Source organism: Canis aureus, chromosome X (genome assembly GCF_053574225.1).
Source record: "Canis aureus isolate CA01 chromosome X, VMU_Caureus_v.1.0, whole genome shotgun sequence".
NCBI classification, from domain to species: domain Eukaryota; kingdom Metazoa; phylum Chordata; class Mammalia; order Carnivora; family Canidae; genus Canis; species Canis aureus.
Window position 1 is genome coordinate 47,946,392 of NC_135649.1, and position 12,510 is coordinate 47,958,901.

Genomic DNA, 12,510 nt, shown 5'->3' on the forward strand with positions numbered 1-12,510 from the left:
ATCTGGATATCACATCCTCTACCCTGCATAGCATTCAGTCCCAACCCCCTACCATTCCCATACTCTCTGGGAACATCATGCCCCTAGAGAGCCTGAACTCTCATCCTCAGCTGAATAGTCAAAGGGGAGGAACCACCTGAATCTGGGCAAAAGGAGGTATGTGCTGGTTACTTCCCCAGTGCAGGAGTGGGTTGGGAAGTTGGGTTTACCAGTCAGACTAGCTCCTAGCATTTGTAGGGCCATTAGGAGTCAAAAATCCAAATGTCAGGGCACCGGAGTAGTTCAGTTGGTTGAGCATCTGACTCTTAATTTTGACTCAGGTCATGATCTGTGGATCATGGGATTGTTTTTTATTTTTTTTTGCAAGGTCCCAGGAAAGGTTTTAATTCCAGTCCCTGAAATCTGGCAGATATCAAGAACCTCCTTGAGAAGACCTGGGGAGCCTGCCTTCTCACCTCCAACAATGGCCAGGAGAGACAGGCCCCTCAAAACATAATTTCTGCCTCAGAGTTCTCAGGACATGGGGCCCAGCTCACTGGCTCGGTGACTAGTCTGAGGTCAGCAGGAAGGATGTTGCTTTGGCTTAAGAGGAGCCACATCTTTGGGAGGGTGAGGAGAAGGCTGATCTCTGTGGGGTGGGGGGGTGGGCTCACTGGGGACAGGGAAGACAGTCTTGTCTGGTTAAGGCAGCTCTGGGCCACAGCTGTGCAGGCCCCAAGGAGGGCAGAGGAGTACAGACCAGTGATAGCTGGAGGGGAAGGCCATGCAGCAGCACTGGGAAGCTGGCCGGGCAGACCCCGAGGGGCTTGTCAATCTGCCTTCCCATAGGAGGAAAACGCAAATCCTGGGTTTGCTGCCAGCTGCTCCAAGGGGGCCCTTGGCTCTGAAGAGCAGGGTCATGGTCCATCTGCTTTTCTCTTCTGAGGGGACACAGCTGCCGTAGCCTTTTTGATGGCTGTCCAGTCCTCCAGGATGTTGATCTCTTGCAGCATATACACGATGTAAGGACCAGAAATGAGAGGTGCCTTCTTCCTCTTGCTGGGTGGCAGGGAGTCCCAGGTCTTTGCGCTGCTTCTGACGTGCAGTTTGTCATCCCACCACTCAGAGCTGATGTCCAGGCTCTGGCGGTCCTCTTCCAGCCTTTGGATCTACTCTTGCAGCTCCCCCTGCAGCGTGTGGTGGAACAGCAGCTTCTCGCTCTCCGGGTGCTGTTTGGCTCCCTGCAGCTCACATTCGTACTTATTACGGATCACGTCCAGACAGAAGCCCTTGTAGATCCCTGTCACCTGAATGAAGATCTTGAGGCTCTGCTGCAGCTCCCCCAGAGGCTCTGTGTATTCAGGTGCTCTCTCAGCCCCTACTTCCTCCAGCCACACCCTCAGCTGACTCAGCCGTTCCCTGAACACCCCACTTACAACAGTGGACAGATCAAGCAAAAAATCAACAAGGAAATAATGCCTTTGAATTATACACTGGATCAGATGACTTAACATATATATTTCCTAGAAACATACAAACTACTAAAACTGAAAAAGGAATAGAATTTTATTAATTCTTTCATAGAACCAGCTTAGTTTCATTGATCTGTTCTAGTGTTTTTTTTTAATTTTTATTTATTTATGATAGTCACACACACACACAGAGAGAGAGAGAGAGAGAGAGAGGCAGAGACACAGGCAGAGGGAGAAGCAGGCTCCATGCACTGGGAGCCCGACATGGGATTCGATCCCGGGTCTCCAGGATCGCGCCCTGGGCCAAAGGCAGGCGCTAAACCGCTGCGCCACCCAGGGATCCCTAGTGTTTTTTTTTTTAGTTTAGTTTCTATGTTGTTTAATTTTGCTCTAATCTTTATTATTTCCCTTCTTTTGCTGGTTTTATGTTTTATTTGCTATTCCTTTTCTAGCTCCTTTTAAGTGTAAGTTTCAGGTGTATTTGAGACTTTTCTTGCTTCTTGAGGTAGACAAGTATTGAAATATACTTCCAGAGTAGATCACATACTGGGTCACAGACTTATCAAAAGAAAAGGACCCAAATGAGTAAAATCATGAATGAAAGAGGAGAGATCACAACCAAGACCACAGAAATACAAACAATTATAAGACAATATTATGAAAAATGTATATGCCAACAAACTGCACAATCTGGAAGAAATGGCTAAATTCCTAGAAACATATAAACTACCAAAACTGAAAGAGGAAGAAATAGAAAATTTGAACAGACTCATAACAAGCAAAGAAATCGAACCAGTAATCAAAACTCTCCCAATAAACAAAAGTCCAGGGTCAAATAGCTTCACAGGCGAATTCTACTAGACATATAAAGTAGAGTTAATGGCTACACTTCTCAATCTATTTTAAAAAATAGAAATGGAGGAGGGATGCCTGGGTGGCTCAACGGTTGAGCATGTCTGCCTTTGGCTCAGAGCGTGATCCTGGAGTTCTGGGATCAATTTCCGCATTGGGCTCCCTGCCTGGAGCCTGCTACTCCCTCTGCCTATGTCTCTGCCTCTCTCTTTGTGTCTCTTATGAATAAATAAATAAAATCTTTTAAATATATTTTTATTGGAGTTTGATTTGCCAACATGTAGTATAACACCCAGTGCTCATCCAAAGTTCCCCCCCTCACTGCCACCCAGTCGCCCCATTTCCCTGCCCACCTCCCCTTCCACTACCCCTTGTTCATTTCCCATAATTTTGTTTCTCATGTTCTGTCACCCTCTCTGATATTTCCCACTCATTTTCTCTCCTTTCCCCTTTAATCCCTTTCACTATTTTTTATATACCCCAAATGAATGAAACCATATAATGTTCATCCTTCTCTGATTGACTTACTTCACTCAGCATAATACCCTCCAGTTCTATCCATGTTGAAGCAAGTGGTGGAAGGAGCCTCTGTGTCCATCGAAAAATGAATGGATAAATAAAATCTTTTAAAAAATAGAAATGGAGGAAAATTTCCAAACTCATTCCATGAGGCCAGTATTACCTTGACTTCAAAACAAGACAAAGACCCCACTAAAATGGAGAATTATAGGCCAATATTCTTAATGAACATGAATGCAAAACTTCTCAAAAAGATACTAGCAAATTGGATCCAACAGCGCATTAAACAAATTATTCTCCACAATTAAGTAGGATTTATTCCTGGATTGCAGGGTTATTCAATATCTGCAAATCAATTAACAGTATACATACATTAATTTTAAAAAGGATAAAATGATATGATCCTCTCAATAGATGCAGAAGAAGCATTCAACAGAGTAAAGTATCCATTCTTGGTAAAAACCCTCAATGAAGTAGGGATAGAGGGAACAAACCTCAACATCATAAAGACCATATATGAAAGACCCACAGCAAATAACCTCAATGGAGAAAAACTGAGAGCTTTTCCTCTACAGTCAGGAACAAGACAGGGATGTCCACTCATTTTTATTTAACATAGTACTAGTCCCTTGGCAATCAGACAAAACAAATAAGTAACAAGCACTCAAATCAGCAAAGAAGAAGTCAAACTCTCACTCTGCAAATGACATGATACTCTATGTGGAAAACACAAAAGACCCCACCTCAAAATTGCTAGAACTCATACAGGAATTCAGCAAAGTGGCAGGATATGAAATCAATGTACAGAAATCAGTTGCATTTCTCTACACAAACAATATTGTGGAGTTGATCCCATTTACAATTGCACCAAAATCCATAAGATACATAGGAATAAACCTAACCAAAGAGGCAAAGGATCTGTACTCAGAAAACTATAGAACACTCATGAAAGAAGTTGAGGAAGACACAAAGAAATGGAAAAATGTTCCATGCTCATGGATTAGAAGAACAAATATTGTTAAAATGTCTATACTACCCAAAGTAATCTACACATTTAATGTAATCTTTATCGAAATGCCACCAGCATTTTTCACAGAACTAAAACAAACTATCCTAAAATGTGTACAGAACCACAAAACAGGGCAGCCCAGGTGGCTCAGAGGTTTAGCGCCGCCTTCAGTACAGGGCCTGATCTTGGAGACCCAGGGTTGAGTCCCATGTCAGGTTCCCTGCATGGTGCCTGCTTCTCCCTCTGCCTGTGTCTCTGCCTCTCTCTCTCTCTCTCTCTCTCTCTCATAAATAAATACAATCTTAAAAAAATAAAAGCCTGTTTTTTTTTTAAAGAACCACAAAACACCCCAAATAGCCTTTTCATGAAAAAGAAAAGCAATGCTGGAGACAACACAATTCTGGATTTCAAGCCATATTACAAAGCTGTAGTAATCAAGACAGTATGGTACTAGCATAAAAACAGACACATAGATCAATGAAAAAGAATAGAAAACCCAGAAATGGACCTGAAACTGTCTGGTCAACTAATCTTCCACAAAGCAGGAAAGAATATCCAATGGAAAAAAGTCTCTTCAATAAATGATGTTAGGAAAACGAGACAGCTGCATACAAAAGAATGAAATGGTACCTCTTTCTTACAGCATACAGAAAAAATAAATTCAAAATGGATGAAAGACCTAAATGTGAGACAGGAAACCATCAAAATTCTAGAGGAGAACACAAGCAGCAACCTCTCTGACATTGGCCATAGTAACTTCTTGTTTGACTCATCTTGGGAGGCAAGGGAAACTAAAACAAAAATGAACTATTGGGACTTCATCAAGATAAATAGCTTTTGCACAGCAAAGGAAACAGTGAACAAAAGTAAAAGGCCGCCTATAGAATGGGAGAAGATATTTGCAAATGACATATCTGTTAAAGGGTTTGTATCCAAAATCTATAAAGAACTTATAAAATTCAACACCCCAAAGGTAAATAATCCAGTTAAAGGGGCAGAAGACATGAATAGACATTTTGCCAAAGAAGACATACAGATGGCTAACAGGCTGAAAAGATGTTCAATATCACTTATCATCAGGGAAATAAAAATAGAAACCATTATAAGGTTTTTGGTGAGGATGTAGAGAAAGGGGAACCCTCTCACACTTTTGGAAGGAATGGAAACTAGTGCAGCCACTGTGGAAAACAATATGGGGCTGCCTCAAAAAGTTAAAAATAGAACTACCCAATAATTGCACTACTAGGTATTTATCCAAATACAAAATAATTCTGATTTGAAGGTGTACATGCACTCTGATGTTTATAGCAGCACTATCAACAATAGCCAAATTATGAAAAGAGCCCAAATACCATTTACTGATGAAAAGATAAAGAAGTAGTGTATCTATACAATGGAATATTATTACACCATAAAAAAGGATAAAATCTTGCCATTTGCAACAAAGTGGTTGGAGCTAGAACGTATTATGCTAAGGAAAATAAGACTCAGAGAAAGACAAATACCATATAATTTCAATCTTATGTGAAATTTAGAAGAAAAAACAAATGAACAAAAGGAAAGGGAAAAATAGGGAAGCAAACAATAAGACACCCTTAACTATGGAGGACAAACTGAGGGTTGGTGGAGGGAGGTAGGCAGAAGAAAGGTTAAATGGGTGATGGGTATTAAGGAGGTCACTTGTAATGAGCACTGGATGTTATACATAAGTGATAAATCACTAAATTCTACACCTGAAACCAATTTTACCATATATGTTAACTACCCAGAATTGAAATAAAAATATTACAATATTTAATACACAGAGAGATATTCCCAAATAAAATAATAACTGAAAAAATAAAATAAAATAACTGAAAGAGGATAAATAACAACCAACACAGAAATACAAAGGATTGTAAGAAAACATTATGAAAAAATTACATGCCAACAATTTGACGAACTAGAAGAAATGGATAAATTCCCAGAAAATTATTACCACAACTGAAGCAAAAAGAAATAGAAATTTGAACATACAAATTACCAGCAATGAAATTGAATCAGTAATCAAAAAACTCCCAACAAACCAAAGCTCAGGATCAGATTGCTTCATAGACAAATTTTACCAAATATTTAAGAAAGAGTTAATACCTATTTATGCCAAACTGTTCTGAAAAATGAAGGAGAAAGGAAAACTTCCAAATTCATTTTATGAGGCCAGTATTATGCTGATACCAAAACCAGGTAAAGACACCACAAAAGAGAAATACAGGCCAATATGTCTGATGCTTGGATGCAAAAGTCCTCAATAAAATACTAGCAATCTGAGTCCAATAATAGATTTAAAAAAAATCATTCACCATTGTCAAGTAAGGTTTATTCCTGGGCTGCAAGCATGGCTCAATATTCACAAATCAATCAATGCGATACATCATATCGGTAAGAGAAAGGATAAAAAAAAATATGATCATTTCAATACATTCAGAAAAAGCATTTGATAAAAGTACAACCTCCATTCATGACAAAAGCCCTCAGCAATAGGGAACATATCTCAACATAAAAAAGGCCATGTACGAAAAACCCACAATGAACATCATATTCAATGGGAAAATACTGAGAGCTTTCCAGCTAAGGTCAGGAACAAGACAAGGGTGTCCACTCTTACCACTTTTATTCAATATAGTACTGGAAGTTCTAGCTACAGGAGTCAGACAACAAAAAGAAAGTAAAAGGCATCCAAATCGTGAGGTAGTAGTAAAACTTTCACTACTTGCAGATTACATAATACTATCTATAGAAAATCCCAGGGGGATCCCTGGGTGGCTCATTGGTTTAGCGCCTGCCTTCAGCCCAGGGCGTGATCCTGAAGTCCCAGGATCGAGTTCCACATCAGGCTCCCTGCATGAAGCCTGCTTCTCCCTCTGCCCGTGTCTCTGCCTCTCTGTCTCTCATGAATAAATAAATAAGATCTTTTTTTTAAAAAAAAAAGAAAGAAAATCCCAAAGACTCTACCAAAAAAACTACTAGAACTGAAAATGAATTCAGTAAATTTGTAAAATACCAAATCAATGTAGAAAAATCTGTTGTACTCTTCTGTACTAATAATGAAGTAGCAGAAAGAGAAATTAAGAAAATAATCCCATTTATTGCACCAAATATAATAAGATATCTATGAACAAACCTAACCAAAGAGGTGAAAGGCCTGGATTCTGAAAACTATAAAACATTAGAGAAAGAAATTGAAGATGACACAAGGAAATGGAAAGATATTCCATGCCTATAGAAGAACAAATGTTGTTAAAATGTCAGGGCATGATCCCAGGATGCGGGATCGAGTCCCGCATCAGTCTCCCTGTGGGAAGTCTGCTTCTCCCTCTGCCTCTCCCTGTGTCTCTTATGCATAAATAAATAAATCTTAAAAAAAGAAAAAATTGTCTATGCTACCCAAAGCAATCTGCACATTAATGCAATCCTTATCAAATACCTCCAGCATTTTCCACAGAACTATAATAAACAATCCTAAAATTTATTTGAAACCAAACAAGACTCCATAATGCCAAAGAAATTTTGAAAATGAAAAACAGCTGAAGGTATCACAATTCTAGGCTTGAAATTAAATTACAAAACTATAACAATCAAAGCATATGGTGCCAGCATAAAAATAGACACATACATCAATGGAACAGAATATACAAGGACGCCTGGGTGGCTCAGTGGTTGAGTTTCTGCCTTTGGCTCAGGGCGTGATCCTGGTCTGAGGATCAAGTCCCACATTGGGCTCCCTGTGAGGAGCCTGCTTCTTCCTCTGTCTATGTCTCTGCTTCTCTCTGTGTCTCTCAGGAATAAATAAATAAAATATTTTTTTAAAGAACAGAATATACAACCCAGAAATAAACCCACAATTATATGGTCAATTAATCTTTGGCAAAAGAGAAATAATATACAATGGGAAAAAGACAGTCTTTCAAGAGGTGGTGTTGAGAAATCTTGATAGCTACATACAAAGGACAGGCACTGAGGAGGGCACTTGATGGGATGAACACTGGGTGTTATACTATATGTTGGCAAATCAAACTTCAATAAAATAAAAAAGGAATGAAACTGGACCATTTTCTTTTATCATACACATAAGTATCTCAAAATGGATTAAAAACCTAAATGTGAAACCTGAAGCCATAAATATTCTATATGAGAGCACAGGCAGAAATGTTCCTGACATTGGTCACAGCAATATTTTTCTAGATATGTCTCCTGAGGCAAGGGAAATAAAAGCAACAATAAACTTTGGGGACTTCATAAAAATACAAAGCTTCTGCAGAGTGAATGAAACAACAAAACTAAAAGGCCACCTACTGAATGGGAGAAGATATATCCAAATGACACGTACAATAAAGGGTGAGTGTTCAAAATATGTAAAGAACTTACAATACTCAACCCCCCAAAACGAAATAATCCATTATAATGATGAAGAACCTGAAGGAAGTGTGGATCCAGAAGGACAAAGGTCCTAGATATGTCTGCACTTCTTGTGATTTTAGACTCCCCCTTTATTCCCCTCTCAACCCTGAGATTGATTTAACACTGGTTTAGAGACACAGACTTTGTTTGGCTATCCCTCTATGATAAATACCATCAACAATGTTATTAGCCCAAACAGAGGGTGTTTTCTAAATATTAACTGGGGGACTTTATTCAGTAAAGCCACAGACTTATATTTAAATTTTATTTAGGAATTTTCTAGTAATAAAGGTCTAAAGGGGGATCCCTGGGTGGCGCAGTGGTTTGGCGCCTGCCTTTGGCCCAGGGCGCGATCCTGGAGGCCCGGGATCGAATCCCACGTCGGGCTCTCGGTGCATGGAGCCTGCTTCTCCCTCTGCCTATGTCTCTGCCTCTCTCTCTCTCTCTCTCTCTCTCTGTGTGTGTGTGACTATCATAAAAAAAAGGTCTAAAGGTCTAGCCACAGAAAGGGGAATATTGTGTGTGGTTATTTTTCTTCTTAGGCCAAATCTCCAAGTTTTTCAGACCCCTTTAAGTAAAGGCTAAAGTGAGGAAGGAATAGAGCCAAGTGAGGTAGGTGTCTGAGCCATGAAATACAAATACCACAAGATGTTATTTTATTCAGGAAATAGGGGAGATTCAAGTCATTTTAAATTTCTATTCTAAAATCTTCACACCTGACTTTCCAGAATGCACATTTTCCTATGTAGGCCAGTTCCCTCTCAGTTTTTTCAGTTAAGTCAAAACTATGTGTTCCTCTTTCCCCATATATTTTTGCTTGTTAGTGTATTTCTTGAGCTGTTTTCATATTTCTTTCCTCTCTGTGAAATGGTTTTTTTTAAAAACTTGGGACCACCAAGTTGTAAAGATGTATGATTTTACCTGTTATACCACAGGTAGACTGTGCAGTTGAGTTGAGAAGAGTGAATTGATACTTTGTATTTGTTTTTAAAATTAAATTAATCCTGGATAAGAGTTGCTTTTTTTTTTAGGAGTTAGTCCTTGACCACTAATTTGGTACCATCTCTATTTTGGGTGACCTGTTTCACCAGCAGTCCTGTTACTCTCCATGACTGTGTAAGTGCTTATAATGGAATAAATTGCTTTTCTAAAAAAAAAAAAAAGAACTATTTTCTCTGCTTCATGCATGTCATGGCTGCCATCTTGAGGTTTCTCCCTTGTCTAGATCCAGGTTTCTGTCAATAGACATGACTTCTGTATAGGAGAAATTATACTTGGACCAACTTCCCTGGCAGTTTTGAGTTCCACAACTTTGATGTCAAGATATCTCATGAAAGTGGTGTGGATCTAAATGCAGAGATGCCTCTGAGATCATCTGGAACACTTGGCAGAGGATATGTGTGATACAGAGATTAACTCAAGAATAAAGGGGAGAACTCTTCAGCTTCTTCCTTTCCACTTGGCTTTGCTGCTGTGGCAAGGTGTGAATTTAAGCAGAAAATAACCCAGTCAGCATTCTACTTAGTGACCCAAACAAATGTATGGGTAATCTCATCTTTTAAATCTAGCCACAACAGCCCATGTTTACAAACAGCTTAACTATTAAAACTCTTAATGATTTGATTGGGAGCACCTCAGGAAAAGGTGTTAAGGAAGGGCACCATTACCTTACCATAAACCCCATGGACTGACTTTTCCCCCTACATGTTCTACTTCTTAAAAAGAAGTTCTGCCAGGGTCTTTGGTCTCTATTGATCAGTCTGCACACATTGCCTATGTTGGGTCAGATGTATGTCACTGATATGCTTATGTCACTTTGCTCTAATTTTCTAGGGATGTGACTGAGGAAACTTCCAGGGGATCTTCCAAAGAGTCAAGACATAGTGAGCTACTTTCTTGACTCTGAATCTTTTGCCAAAGCAGGAATTTGCTGAGAAGTGTCTTATCCCCTCAGCTCTTTGGTCATCACAGGTAGCACTGTGGGCATTGGAGTAAATTATTTCCAGTACACTGTCCTTTGGTACAGAGTTCAACCCACTGTCTCTGTCTTGGGCTCCTTCTGGTTACCAAAAAGCCTTTCTATTACAAACTTCTGTTTAAATACAAAGATGATTTATATAAACAGAGCTTCATGCCTTCTCACCAATTATTTTCAGACTCAACTACTTTCTCTTATGGATAATTTTATTACATGAGATGGTATGACAATTTTAGGAGGCCAACTTAATGCAGGTTTGTGCCGACACTGCTTCAGAATCCTAGTATAAGTTATGAACTAACTGTTCTGCTTTTTCAAATGGTAGATATATGCAACAGCTTTTCCAGACATTCACTTAAATTTACCATTTCTTTAGGCAACGACAAACATGTTTTGAGTGAATTTTGTATATGTAGGGATTGTGACACAATATTGTCACAACCTTGATAGATGTGAGTTTTTATCATGAATGGATTTCGTACTTTGTCAAGCACTTTTTTGCATCTATTGAAAAGATAACATGTTTTTTATCCTTTCTTTTAGTAATGTGATGTATCACATTGACTGAGAGTATTAAACCACCTTTGCATCCCTGGAATAAACTTTACTTGATTGTAGTGAACTATTTTCTAATGCATTTTTGGATTTGATTTGCTTATATTTTTTCGAGGATTTTTGCATCCGTTTGTCAGAGATATTGGCCTGCAGTTTTCTTTTCCTTTTTATCCTTTTCCTTTCAATTCCCTTCCTTTTAAAAAAGATTTTGCTTATTTATTTGAGAGAGAGAAAGACTGGCATGAGCAGGGAGGAGAAGGAGAGGGAGAGGGAGAAGCAGAGTCTCTGCTGAGCATGGAAGCCAAATGTGGGGCTTGATCCCAGGACCCCAATATCATGACCTAAACTGAAAGCAGATGCTTAACTGGCTGAGGCACTCAGGTGCCCCTCCTTTCTTTTATTTTTTTGAAATTTCTTTATTTTGTTTTGGTATCAGAACTCCAATATCAGCAATATTGGCCTCATATAATGAATTAGGAATCTCTTCTTCCTTTTGTATTTTTTGGAAAAGTTTGAGGTGAATAGGTATTAACTCTTCTTTAAATGTTTGGTAGAATTCACCTGTGAAGACATATGGTCCTAGACTTTTGTTTGCTGGCAGTTTTTTTGATTAGTGATTCACTTTTACAGCTAATACTTATTATGTTCACATTTTCTGTTTCTTCCTGATTTGGTTTTCAAAGGCCAAATGTTTCTAGGAATTTATCTATTTCTTCTAGTTTTCCAATTTGTCGTCACATATTTTTTCACAATATTCTCTTATAATCCTTTGTATTTCTGTGGTGTCCGTTGTTATTTCTCCTCTTTCATTTCTGATTTTATTAGATTCTGTCTTTTTTTTTATGAATCTGTATAAAGATTTATAAACCTTGTTGATGTTTTCAAAGAACAAGTTCCTGGTTTCCTTGATCTGTTCTATTGTATTTTTAGTCGCTATTTCATTATTTCTGCTCTATCTTCATTATTTCCTTCCTTCTAGCGGCTTTGTTTGATCTTTGTCTAGCTCCTTTAAGTGTAAGGCTAGGTTATCTGAGATTTTTCTTACTTCTTGAGGTAGGCTTTCACTGTTATCATTTTCTCTCTTAGAGCAACTTTTGGTGTATCCCAAAGATTTTGGACCATTGTGTTGTCATTTTCATCCATCTCCATGTATTTCTTCATTACTCTCATTTCCTGGTTATCTCATTATTTAGTAGCAGGTTATTTAACCTCCATGTATTTGTGTCCTTTCCACTTTTTTTGTTGTGATTAATTTCTAGTTTCATAGCTGTATTTTTTTATTCATTCAGTTCCTCTATGTGTTTTGAATGGAGCACTTAATCCATTTATATTCAAAGTTATTATTGATAGATATGTCCTTATTGCAATTTTGTTACTTCTTTTACAGTTTCTTTGTAGTTCTTCTCTGTTCCTTTCTTCTCTTACGCTCTTCCTTTTTAATTTGATTGCTTACATTAGTGATATGTTTGGATGGCTTTATTTCTTGCATATCTATTATAGACTTTTTTATTATCATTAGGTTAATATATAACTTCCTATGCATATAGCACTCTATATTAAATTGATGGTCACTTAAATTTGAACCCATTCTAAAAGCACTAAATCTATACTCCCTTCTTCCATGTTTCATGCACATGTCATTCTTTACAACCTTTTATTTTGTGACTCCTTTGCCTGATTTTTATAGATATGATTGATTTTACTGCTTT

The 12,510-nt window shown here is 38.3% G+C and overlaps 1 pseudogene; it reads right to left on the reverse strand.

Moving 5' to 3' along the window:
* Positions 1-652: 652 nt before the first annotated feature.
* On the reverse strand, positions 653-11,962 carry LOC144308858 (breast cancer metastasis-suppressor 1 homolog; annotated as a pseudogene).
* Between the last annotated feature and the right edge of the window lie 548 nt (positions 11,963-12,510).